This window comes from Balaenoptera borealis (genome assembly GCF_965194805.1).
Source record: "Balaenoptera borealis genome assembly, chromosome: 10".
NCBI classification, from domain to species: domain Eukaryota; kingdom Metazoa; phylum Chordata; class Mammalia; order Artiodactyla; family Balaenopteridae; genus Balaenoptera; species Balaenoptera borealis.
In genome coordinates, this window is record NC_138874.1 from 60,151,229 (window position 1) to 60,165,179 (window position 13,951).

Here is a 13,951-nt window from a genome sequence, read left to right on the forward strand (position 1 = left end):
TCACTTTCACACCATTGTAAAGTTGAAAAATCGTAAGTCAAACCGTTGTAAGTCAAGGACCGTCTGTATTCCATAGAGTAGATATACCCCACTTCATCAGCCATTCCCCTGTTGATGGTCCTATAGGTTGTTTTCAGAATTTTTTCACTAGTACAATTGTTTTGGGTCTATATCCTTGCAATCAGTGATTTTATTTCTATAGGATAGATTACCAAAAGTGCAGCTGCCTACACCCCAGCCAAATCTAATGTTCTCTCTACATGCTCTGTGTTTTTCTGCTCCACTGTCACCTCTTCCTGGAAGGCCCTTGTCCCCCATGCTCGTGTGTCCAGCTTCTGATCCTGCAATGCCCAAATCTGATACCAGAATTTAGATAAGTTGACCAATATCCACTTCCCTCCTTCTTCCTCACGTTAACATTGTAGTGGTGTGCCCGGCCTAAGCAGTGGTTCAAAATTGGTGGAGGCCAATCATGACAATACTGTTTTCATTTTTTCTAATCATCCTTGCCATTAGGGATGGCCACATGACCCAGTCTGGGCAAATGAAGCACAAGTAGAAGTAAGGCTGTGGCAAAGAAGGAGGGGGAGTGCTGGGAAACATTCTTGTTTTCTTGATCAAAGGAGATGATGCAGCTGTTTTTGACCTTTTCTTTCTTTCTCCCTTCTTCCTTCCATGGACTTGGATATGATATCCAGAGCCATAGCAGCCATTTTGTGACCATGAGGAAAAGTCCAAGAGAATAGCAGAGAGAGACTTAATCCTGATGTCTCTGAGACACTGAGCCATTTCTAGCAATCATTCACCTCCAAAACTTTTGTTATATTAGAAAAATAAAATCCCTATTTGTTTAAGTCAGTGAAATTGGGGGTTTTTATATTTGCAGCCAAACATATCCATTACCTGTCCCCTTTGGCAAACCTTATCTCTATTGGTGTTACCACTATTGGAATACCACACTGTGGTCCAAAACAGTTTTAGAAGCCTATTAGAGTCTTGCCTTCAAACGTTCTTGAAGTATGGGTTTCCAAAGTAACTTGGAGTTAAGTCTGGTCATACCCTTAACCCTCAGTGTTACCTCTTTTGTCTACCTAGCATCTGAATCCTGCTTCTTGCTTGTTATAATATAGGACCTGCTTCCACCTACGTAAGCTGAAGGGGCCACATCCTCCTCCCTGTCCCTTATAGCTGAGGCTCCTCAAGAGGTGAGCAGAGGGTTGGGGTGGATTGGAAACCCTTCTCAGCAGCAGCATTGAGCCCAGTGCAATGGCATTGACTCTCTAGGGGAGGCAGAGTGGAGCAACTAGCCAGTTGCTGCCATGTCCAGTGTGATAATGGCAGCCGCTCAGGCAGTGGCCTAACCAGACTGTTGCAGTAGCATGACCAGCGATACCCCCATTTCCCAGCTCTCCTTTCTTGTCCATTTCCCAAGTCTGGGTCTCTAGTCCTCATATTGATTTTCGGAGCTTCCTGATATCCTTTTGATAGATTTCTTTTCTTGCTTAAGTTAGCCAGAGCCAGTTTCTCTCACTCACAACCAAGAATATCAGTTGGTTTGCCATAGCCTGGCTCTTTGGGTGGCTTCTAAACAGATCTGATGGTGATTACTTCTCTTTTTTCTTTATGTTTTTAAATTGAAGTATAGTTGACTTACAATTATTCAGAATTGAATAATTTACAATTATTCAGAATTCTGTACAGCAAAGTGATTCAGTTTTACACATATATACATTCTTTTTTTATGTTCTTTTCTGTTATGGTTTATCCCAGGAGATTGGATATAGTTCCCTGTGCTATATATTAGGACCTTGTTGTTTATCCATTCTAAATGTAATAGTTTGCATCTACTAACCCCAAACTCCTAGTCCATCCCTCTCCCTCCCTGCCTCCCCCTTGGCAACCACAAGTCTATTCTCTATGTCCGTGATTCTGTTTCTGTTTCGTAGATAGGTTCATTTGTGCTATATTTTAGATTCCACATATAAGTGATATCATATGGTATTTGTCTTTCTCTTTCTGACTTACTTCACTTAGTATGATAATCTCTAGTTGCATCCATGTTGCTGCAAATGGCGTTATTTCATTCTTTTTTTATGGCTGAGTAATATTCCATTGTATATATGTACCACATCTTCTTTATCTATTCCTCTGTCGATGGACATTTAGGCTGTTTCCATGTCTTGGCTATTGTGAATAGTGCTGCTGTGAACATAGGGGTGCATGTATCTTTCTGAATTATAGTTTTGTCTGGGTATATGCCCAGGAGTGGGAACGCAGAATCATACGGTAGCTCTATTTTTAGTTTTCTGAGGAACTTCCATACTGTTTTCCGTAGTGGCTGCGCCAACTTACATTCCCATGATGGTGATTACTTCTTAGTTGTGCCCATGGGCTCCTAGGATGGGTAATAGTGGTGGGGACCCCAACACCAAGCAGCCTGACTGAATACCTCCAACCTAGCCAGGCAACGATTTCAACAGAAAAACTGGTAAATTCAGTAATGAGAGTCAGTCATGCCAGAATTGAGTGAGAAATCATAATGTTCAGGTGATTTTATAGAATACCTACTGTGTCTTGGATACTGTTCTATGTAGCCTCGTAACTCTACATTACTTACCTCTTAACAAAGCCCAGTGAGAAAAGAAAGATTATCCCCATCTGGTGGGGGAATGTACAGAATTTCTCCCTTTCATTTCTAGTCTTCTGTCCCCATAAGCCTCAGTGCCACTGGGTATGTCTGATTAAAGTTTCTAAGGCATCAAGAACACTGTCAAATCAACCACCTTAGATGACAATCAATCACCTCTGATTCTTCTCAGCAGAGTTCAAGAGCTTAAGTGCTTGGCACTTTGGAGTGCTCAAAAGATGTTTGTGGAATGCAATCAGTGGCATGGGAACGCCTCTGGGCTACATTTCCTTGCGCAGGTGGTGGCCTGAAGTGTTTGAGGTCTTAGGTGTGAGTACAGGGTAGAATCAAGGAAGAGGTAGAAGGTTTCCCCTCCACACTGCCCTGCGCTCTCCCCAACCCCTGACTTTGGCCAGGATGCTTCATGTCTCTGGGTTCAGTGTTTATTCTACTTTTTCTTTCTTTTTCTATTTCTAGCTCTGCTTCTTCCCTTCCTTCCCCCCACACCCCGCCACCTTTTCCACAGCATTAAGGGCACAAATGATGTCACCCTGCTTTTGTTCCCTGCAGAGTCTGCCATGTACATCAACAATATTCAATAAATATTGGTTACATGAATACCTTTTCAAAGCTTTTTCTTTCTTTGTCCCCACCTTTGCTACTGAACCTTCTTTCTACCATGTGGTTCTTCTGTCACGTTCTCTAAGTTTTGCTTGAAGAGCCAAAGGCCTTGCCATGTTTTCAGTCTCCCCGTACTGCTTCTTCAGAAGAAAAGGGAGTCTTTTTGCCATTCGCTGGGGGGGGGGGGACCAGCCCCTTCAGCAGGGATGGTAGGGTGTGGGGTGAGAAGTGGCAGCAGTGGCCTGAGCAGCTGGCAGATATGGGGACACTGGTCCCCCACCGGGCTTGAGAGGCTGGGGGGATTGGGGAGTCTGGGGAGGGTCAGCTCTGCCAGATCATCAGCACCATCTCCAGCCTCCTTCCCTTTTAATGATAATTAACCCCCAGTTTGTGCAGATTGATTCTCCCTTTGACGTGGGAGCTGATGGAATGAATGAATGAGCTATTTCCTGCAGAACCAAAGTGTCAAAGAAGTTAGTAAACATGCCAAAAGGAGGCCAGAGCTTATGGGAATGAAATGTAGATGAGCTCAAAATGTCACAGAAGTGAAAAACTAGAGGAACAAGGGCTTTCTAGGAAGGATGGTTGTCCACCTACCCCTGGGTGCTTCTGCCCCAGCTTCAGTCCTCCTCACCTTCATCTAATAGCCTCCTAAGGTGTCTCCTCCCAGCCCCACTTCCCCAAAACTGCTTTGATTGGACCTTCGGTTGCCTCAAGCCCTTCTAGGTGACCTGTTTTCTACCAAAAAGAAGTTTCACATGCCTTAGCTCCTCTCCTTCAATCTTCTTACCGTGAAAGCTTCCACTGTTTGTGCAGACTAGCCATCCAGCCAGACTGGGACCTTCTCCCTCACACCAGGCCACCCTCCTCAGTCCCATCTTTGCTTCTAAGGCTCCCTCTTGTACCATTCAGCTCAGGGCTCAGCTTCCCCTCCCCCACCTCCATCAGAGTAGATCATAGGCTTCAGTGTGGTGGGCCCCGGGGTCCAGCTGCTTGGTTCCACACTGCCACACTTCCTAGATGTGTGACTTGGGGCAGGGTTCTTAACCTCTCTGAGGTTTCAATTTCCTCCTGTGCAAAATGGATGTAATAATGGTACCTACCTCATAGGTCAGTGGGTAAATGAAATGAGACAATGCACGTGTGTGCCTGGCATATAGGAAGTGCTCTAAGTGGTTATTATTATTATCCGGCAGGTTCTTTCTTACCTCTGAACCCCTGGAGTGCTGTCTGTGCCACTCATCTGGCACTTAATTATCTACTAATTGATGATATCTTTTATTAGCTATTCATATTGTTTAACTTTGTATTTGCATATGTGTATGCTCAACTTCCCAGTTAGATTTTAAGCTCCTCTAAGGCTGAACCAGATGCCTTCTTTTTATTCCCAACACAGACTAGCCAAGGGCTAAGTTAAAAAAAAAAAAAAAAAAAGGCACGAATGAACACTTTTTTTCGGCCATGGCTTGTGACATGCAGGATCTTAGTTCCCGGACCAGGGATCGAATCCGTGCCCCCTGCAGTGGAAGCACGAAGTCTTAATCAGTAGACCACCAGGGAAGTCCCACGAATGAATGCCTATTAAAACGAGGAATAAAATGTCCAATGCTTGTATAGTCCTTTCACAACCAAGATTTCCCTTAATCATCACAACAATCCTATAAGGCATGCAGTGTTACTCCCATTTTACAGATGAGGAAACTGAGGTTCGTAGAGAGGAAGTCATTTGAATTCCAAAGGTCAGGGCTCTTTCCTGCCTCACAATGGCCTCCTTCAGCTTTCAGAAATTCTGGCAATGCCTCCCTCTTCTGCTCTGATGCTCAAACACATCTTTGCTAGCCCAGGTCAGCATCCCTGCCGGCTTTCTTTTTGTGTGCTCATGGAGCAAGCCATTTGAAATATTTCATTAAATGAAAAAACTGGTTATGAAAGAGCAGGAGCGTGCACACACCCATGTTTAATACATGTCACCTAGGAAGCAGGCTGTAAGGTGTGACCAACCACTGGTCATCGTAGGGGGTGGGATAGTGAGTGATTTTAGCTTTCTTCTTGCCTACCTGTAGTTTCTATTGCAAACATTTATCACCTTTATAAATCGAGATAAAACAATACAAGTTTTGTTTGTTTAACGGAGGCGATGCAGCAGCGCCGTTAGAACTCTCTTTGCTCACTCGCCCCTCCCAGTTTCCTTTTACTAAAACATGCTCCCAATCAGAGGCAACCTCTTTCCTCTCCTTCCTTCCTCCAGGCGCTGAGCCAGGTGGGCAGAGGCCCATCCCTGGCACTTTATTAGTCACAGGTTTGAAGTGCAGGGGAGGGTTGGGGAGGGAGGAGTGATTGGTGTGGGGTGGGAATTTGGGGATTCTTTTATCCCCTGCATCTCAAAGGCTGACAGGCTCTTGAGGGGTGGAAATGACTGGTAATTAGTGAACCTTCTCCCTCCGCACTAAAGACACACTTCACAGTCTGCGTGACCTCTGCAGCCTGGTGAGGCTTTGTTATGTAGATACTCTTAATTGGGTGAGTCACTTACTGCAAACAGCTTTGGGAGAGAGCACCGTGGGCTGTTTCAGGGAGGCTTCCTACCAGGGGTTCTAACTCAGGAATCGGGGATGCTGGCAGCAGTGGCCTCTAAGTAACTCCACCGCCACCGGTAGAAGTGGTCCCCACGTCTGGGAGTCAGCATGGTGAGCTTTTAGGGGGAATATTAAGCATTGGCCTTTGTCGTCCTCCTCCCTCTGTCCTTCTCTTCTTCCCAGTTTATAGATCGCCTATTCTGGGCAAGGCTGGGAATATTTTGAGATATAACCTGGGTTCCCTACATTCAAGGAACTGATCACCTAGTTGGGAAGACAGGGACAGAAATAAATGTACATAACAACACCAAATAGCAGGCATTAATGCCAGGCACATGGGAGAGGCTATACAATGATGTTTCAGACCCCGGAGCAGAGAGCTGGAGCATTGGAGACAGCTTGCCAAAAAGGTGAGCAGCGCTTGGAAGGGGTTTGGGATAGGGGCTCCCGGGGACGAGGAGACTTTATGAACAAAGGCATCGCCAGGTCACTGTCACACCCGAAGTCCTGGCTTGGCTCAGATATCAGATGCACAGAGTGCAGTGGGGGCATGATTCACCAGGTCCTCAAAGTGTTGCATTTACATTATTGTCACATGCTGATGTTGATCCTAGGGTGTCCCATCTGCTGCGTCCCTCAGGAGGGCGCAATGCATGTACACTTAAATGCATCAAGTCCCCCTGCCCCCTCCCAATCAGGTGTTTTGGTGAATGGCACCATCTTGGCTCCCTCATCCTCGACTGACTCCCAAACAGACATCAAGTCTTGGCAATTGGGCCGCAGTCTCTTTGCAATCTCTCCCTTCAGGCCCTCACCACCCTTCATGGAGAGTGGGGCTGCACTTTCAGAGCCTGTGAGGACATTTTCCTGTGCTTGCTCTCCCCCTCCTAATCCATCCTCCCGACAACTGTGAGACCAGTTGCCCTGCACCACAAATGTGACCACTTTACTCCTACTGTGGTCACGGTTAGGCCTGCATACCTCTTTATGATCTGGCCCTTGCCTGCCTCTTCCGCGCTCTCCCCATCTGCAAGGTCACCAATGACCTCCCTGTTGTTAAATCCAGTGGTGAATTCTCTGTCCTCAATTTACTTGACCTCAAGTAGCACTGGACAAGTTAATCACTCCTTCTTTCTTTTATTCCAACATTTTATTTATAAAAAATTTCAAACTTCTAAGAAATTTAAAGAACAGGATAATGAATGGCCAAGTCCCTTCCCCCAGACTCTTCAGCTCTTAACATGCTACCATGTAACATGTACCCCACCACACGCATGTACACACACACACTTTTTTCCCCTTGAACTATTTGCAAGCTGTAGACATCTTGATGTTTATCTTAATTTCTTCAGCTTGCATCTCCTAAGGAAAGAACATCTCTTATGAAACCACAATACAATTAGCACACCTGAGGAAAGTAATGTTAATTTAATATCATCAGTAATATCATCAAACGGTTCCACTTTAAATATTCCCAATTGGCCCTAAAATGTCTTTTTAGCTTTTTCCTCAGTTCCAGTAGCCAATAAAGGATCATGCATTGCACTTGGTTGTCATGTCTCTTTAGTCTATTTTAATCTAGAACATTCCTCCCTACCCCCTTTTTTCCCCTGATGATATGACATTTTGGACAGTCTAGTCCCATTTTCTCTCTCTCTCTCTCTCTCTCTTTTTATTGAGATATACTTGATTTACAATATTATGTAAGTATAGTGATTCACAAATTTAAAGATTATATTCCATTTATAGTTATTATAAAATATTGGCTGTGTTCCCTGAGCTATACAATATATCCTTGTAGCTTATTTGTTTTATACATAGTAGTTTGTACCTCTTAATTCCCAACCTCTATCTTACCCCTCCCTGCTTCCCTCTCTCCACTGGTAACCACTAGTTTGTTCTTTTATATCTGTGAGTCTGTTTCTTTTCTGTTATATTCACTAGTTTGTTTTATTTTTTAGATTCCATATATGTGATAACATAAAATATTTGTCTTTCTCTGTCTGATTTATTTCACAAAGCATAATACCTTCCAAGTTAGAACTATTGTCTTGAAGGATGTTCCACTTTTTGGATTTGTCTGTTTCCTCATGAGTAGATTCTGGCCAAACGTTTTGGCAAGAATAGTATGTGGGTGGTGTGTACTTCCTATTGTATCACATCAGAGGTCTGTATTGTCAGGTTGTCTCACCCTTGGAGATGCTAAGTTTGAGCTCTTGGGTAGGTTGTGACCACCAGATCTCTTCACTGTAAAGGTATGTTTTCCCCTTTGTGATTTATAGGCAATCCGTGGGAGGATACTTTGAGACCATGTGAATTTCCTGTTCACCCAATGCTTTCGACATCCCCTGATGATCCTTGGCTGAATTGGTCATTATGTTGGAACTCCATCTCTTTGATCACTTTCTTTTCTTGGTTTCTAGGGCCTGACTTGCTTTTGGTTTCTCCTTACCTCTCTAGCTGCTCATTCTCAGTCTCTCTGTGGTTCCTCCCCTTCTCCTTGACCTCTGACTGTTAGTGCTCTAGGGCCCAATCTTCAGATCCTTTTCATTCTCTCTCGTGGCTTTAAATGCCATCTGAAAGCTGAGGACTCTGAAATTTCTAACTCTGGTACAGATCTGTTTCCTTCACTTTCATATGTTCAGCTTCCTCCTTGACATGTCCACTTATATGTCTCAAAGTCATATCAAACTTCTCAGGTCTAATGATCCCCTGATTACCCCCTTCCCCTAATCTGCTCATCCATTTCAGTGTGACAGCTCCATCCTTCTAGTTGCTCAGGTCAAAATCTTGGAGTTATCCTTGATTCCTGTGTTTCTCATACTCTCCATGTCAAACCCATCAGGAAATTCTGTTGATGCCCTCTTCAAGATACACCCGGGTGCTGTTCCCTGTCTCCAGGATTCCTGCCATAGCCCACTGTTTGGTCTCCCTGCTTCTGCCCTTTTCTGTCCCTGGTCTATTCTAAATACAGCAGCCAGAACAATACTTACAAAATATGGGTCCTCTGCTCAAGCCTCTCCATCTCATTTGGAGTGCAAGCCCAAGTCCTAACTTCAGCCCGTCAGGTGATAGATGATCTGCCCCCCCCATCCCCGCCCTACACCCTGCCCCATGATTTCATTTACTATTATTCTCCCCGTTGCTTACTCCACCCCAGTCACTCTGACATCTTTGCTGTTTCCCAAACCTGCCAAGCAACCTCCTGCCTCAGGGCCTTTGCACTTGCTGTTCTGGCTGCCTGGAACATTTTCCCCCTAGATGTCCACCTGGTTCTCCCTTGCTTCCCACAGGTCTTGGCCTAAATATCACTTTCTTAGTGGGGCCTTTTGATCCCCCTATCTACCCCTGGCACTTTTTAATCCCTCTTCTCTGCTGTATTGTTCTCTCACTTAGCACCACCTGACATGCTCTGTATTTACTTGTTTGTTATCTATCCCCATACTGAAAGAGAGCTCCACAAGGGTAGAAACTTTGTTTTCTTTACTGCTCTGTCCCCAGAGTAGTGTCAAGCATACAGCCAGCACTCAATACATATTTTTGAATAAATGAATTGAATGAACGAATTTCCAGTACCTCAGGAAAAGTTATAAACCCTCTGGGTTCCAAGTACCAACAATCTAAAGTGTCTGCATTCTCTACTGGCCAGTAGTAGCTATTGTAGTAGATGGGCGGCCAGGGTGTGTCTCGGATTGGGGTTCAGGGCTCAGATCGTAGCCATGAGATGGAACCCGTGATTCTAGCATTGGCATGTGTCTCTTGTGTATGCACTTACGTGTGTGTTTGTGTGCATTTGTGCGTCTGTGACAGTCTGTGCCAGTGCGGTCATGTATCAAGGTTAGTGATTCTTCTGTGTTTTCTTCTCCAAGAAAATTACAGATGCTTTATAGGGCTGTAGAACTTTTGTGTGCCTGTGAATGTCTCTGCTTCCGGCTGCAGCATCTTGAGGTCTCAGCCCACCTGTGCTCTGGAGCTGAGGAGCCATCCAAAGCCTGATGCAGTTGTCCTGGGATACTCATCTTTCTGGCTGGGGTGACTCTACCCTTGGAAGCACTTGAATTCAAGTTCACCACTCAAGCACAAGCAAAGTGACAACACGACAACACAACAACACAAGACTAAGAGAACGCTCAAAGCTTTTGCATTTGCTGTTCCCTCTGCCTGGAAAACCCTTCTCCCAAGTCTTCTCATGGCTAGTTCCATCTTATTATTCAGACTTCAGCTCAATTATTGCTCCCCTTAGAGAAGCCTCCCCAGAACACCCCACAGCTGTCTGAAGCTGTGCGGTTTGGGCATCACAGAAGCATTGTGAGTGGGGCTGAGGTCCGGTCCATGCTCTGCTCATCCAGGATTTCACAGGAGAAAGGCTCTGAACTTCTAGCAGAAACCTTGGACATTGTATCTAAATTAGCATCTCCACCCCGACTCTCTCTCACATTGTCTGCTTTTGTCTTCATAGCACATGTCAACGCTATCTGAGATTATGTATTTCACAGAGTTGAACTTATATTATTTATCTGCTAGTTACCTGTGTCTTCCATGTAAACCTCATGGGAGTAAGGACCGTATCTGTCTTGGTCCTTATTCTACCCTGAGTGCTGACACATAGTACGTGCTTACTAAATATTTACTAATGAGTATATTCGCTCTCCTTATTTTGGGGAGCTGTACATACTTACTTGTGTTTTTATTTTAGTAATAAATAGCTCCTTAGATCAGTTAGTCTACATTTAAGGAAACTGAAGATGTTAGGAGTGAAAGAGTCTCTGTGGGCACCCAACTGGTTAGTAGCAAAGCTAGGTCTTGAACCCAGGACTCTGGCCACTAAAAGGCTTGACCAGCCATTCATCTGACCCTCAGCCTCGGGTGCTGGTGGTGGTGGTGCCAGGTGCAGCTGACAGCTGTTTTGCCCCTGGGTCAGAGCTGCAGAGAGAGCTGGGGTTCCTTTCGAAGAAGTGGGAAGAGACGCTAAATTAATACTGGTAAATCATGCCAGAACCCTCGTATGCACATTATTATTATTGCCCCCCCATATATTCTAAAATAATCCCTGTAAATAATTATAAAAATAAATCTCAGTGACAAATTTTTTCTTTTATTTCCAGGAACACATTTATTCATCCTAATCTCTTCAGGGGTAGGACAAATTGGAGCACTGGGTGGTGAATACAATTTGCAAATAGGCAATATAAGTAGAGAGAAAATTAATATGTATTCCTCAGCACTCTAAAAGGAGAGGAAGAACATTAATAGCCATTTCCTTGCAGATATAACTTTGAAAATGTTATTTCTGATCCATCAGCGTGGGGCTCCACATGAGGAAAATGGTTACAACGTGACAAGAAGTGATTAGATGTGAAATGGCATCTTTCTGGCACTCCTCCCGTCTCTTTATCCTGTTCTTATTGGGACATAGGAGGAATCATGTTTTGTTCAGAAGATCACAGCTCTGGCCTGGGATCAGCTGCTCATTGGCTGGGTGACCTTGGGTAATTCCTTTCTACTCTCTAGGCCTTGGTTTCCATATCAGTAGCTGGAGTAGATGAAGCAGTGAATTTGGGTGATCACAAATCCTAATTACTTGAAGGTACTTGAGAAAAATAGAGATGCTACGGCACCACCTACTGAATCAGAATGTCATTTTCTGAGTTCTATATATTTTTTTAAGTGATATGCTGAAAGTGTCATGATTCTTTTGTTTTTTAATTTTTATTGTGGTATAATTGATTTACAATGTTGTGTTAGCTTTAGGTGTACAGCAAAGTTATACATATGCATATATCCACTCTGTTTTAGATTCTTTTCCCATATAGGCCATTACAGAGTATTGAGTAGAGTTCCCTGTGCTATACAGTAGGTCCTTATTAGTTATATATTTTATATATAGTAGTGTGTATGTGTCAATCCCAATCTCCCAACTTATCCCTCCCTACCCCCGCACCGGTAACCATAAGTTTATTTTCTACATCTGTAACTATTTTGGTTTTGTAGATAAGTTCATTTGTAGACTTTTTTTAGATTCCACGTATAAGCGATATCATATGATATTTGTCTTTCTCTTGTTAGTTCCATATATTTTAATTGAGGTTGGGGGAGGTTCCTCAACCTCTAAGTGGCAGAAACTTTCCAAGCCAAGCTGGGATTCTGGAAGGGTAGTTGGGGCTTAGACACTGCTCCCTTCTTCCCCACTGGACAATATAAAGTTGAACAGGTTCTTCTGGTCAAGGATCCCTTTCTCTGTCAAAAGTCCAATATGAGCCCCTCTCCCCAAGTCAGAGATGACCTTGCTCCTGAGCCCAGCTAAGGACTTAGAGTATCTGTCAAGTTCCAGGCAAATTGGGGAATAAGATTAGTTTCTCATTGCTGTTTTCAGGATTTGTGAAAATAATGCTAAGAAATCAGCAGATGGCAGTTTCATTTGTAAATACTTTTTTTTCCCTGCCTTTTCCACGCCAGTCTCCTCCTCTCTTGTTTTTAATTACAACGTAGTATTTGCATGTTGCAAAAAAATCACGGAAGAAAAGCAGAAGCCCCTTTCCCACTCACCTTCCCCAAACCTGCTCACTTCCCCACTCCTTGCTAATGTTTGTATTTTAGTAGAGAGACGACAACAGAACCTTTTAAGATCTAAAGAGAAGGGAAATCTGAGGCACTGAGAATTAATAATAGTAATAATAATTATGATAATAGTAAATAGTAACAATAAACTAACATCTGTGCAACGAATACTTATGCCAGACATTATGATTGCATTTAATATATATTAAAAATTTTAATTGTTCAGATTGGGAGAGCGGAGAGGTGTTTTGGAGTATAGATCATCCTCAGTCCCCTCACACGTGTGCACAAACTGCAGAGAGGGCCCTGGAAACCTTCCCTCTTTCCTACACTTCCCAAACTCCTTCTTTTAGGCTGAAAGGAGGCTGCTTCGGCAACGAAGAGCATTTTGTATGCAGACATCCAGCTTTTTTTTTTAATTGAAATCTGAATGTGGTGAGTCTGAACTAGGGGCTGGGGCGTGATTAATTACAGCAACCATCTTAACCTGCTCAGGGGCTGAGCCTGGAAGGAACGAGGTCAGGCTGAACAGAAATTCAGGATAGAGAGGAATGCTAATAAAACTTTGTTAACTGGCCCTGTCTTTCTTTCAGCTGCTGATGCACGGAGTTGGAAGATTTAAGGAATCAGTTCCTGTTTTGCTGGTTCTGGCAGACCCCAGAATCAACTCCCTTGATTGGAAATAAACAGGATCTTCCTTTTTATCCCCAGGAATGTGATGGAGGAAGGACTCTAGGGGAAAAGGTCTCTTCTGCCAAAGAATAATAATAATAACAAAGATGACAGTGGGAATAAAATATTGCCCTCTTCATCAAGGGCAATAAGGAAGTGTCTAGTTATATGTGTTGAGCCTTCTCACTCTCCATATACGCATGTTAGAACTCCAGAATTCAGCCCAGGTTTTTTTTTTTTTTTTATATTTATTTATTTATTTATTTATTTACTTTTGGCTGTGTTGGGTCTTCGTTTCTGTGCGAGGGCTTTCTCTAGTTGTGGCAAGCGGGGGCCACTCTTCATCGCGGTGCGTGGGCCTCTCGCTATCGCGGCCTCTCTTGTTGCTGAGCACAGGCTCCAGACGCGCAGGCTCACTAATTGTGGCTCACGGGCCCAGCTGCTCTGCGGCATGTGGGATCTCCCCAGACCAGGGCTCGAACCCGTGTCCCCTGCATTGGCAGGCAGATTCTCAACCACTGCGCCACCACAGCCCAGGTTTGATCTGAACTCTTTTTGTTCTGTGGTCCTCTTGAGTGTACTATATATATTGGGCTACATGTCTCAATTTTGGTTTCAGAAAACAGGATTACAATTACAGCACTTCAGGTTGACATAGTACTGTAAATGTCTAAGCATGAACCTCTCCTAAAGGGTATATCTCTGTCATGTGTACCCTCAGTGCCTGGCACAGTGCCTGGTCTTTGGAAGCTGGGGCAGAGGGGCTATGGTATAAATGGGGTAAGGCAGTGGGTGCCTGCAGCTCCCTCTCTGTTGGCTGAGGAATGGGGTGAGGGGACTGAGGAAGAACCCGGATGACTGCATGAACTTTCCCTTTCCCTCAGTGCTCCTGGAGCCG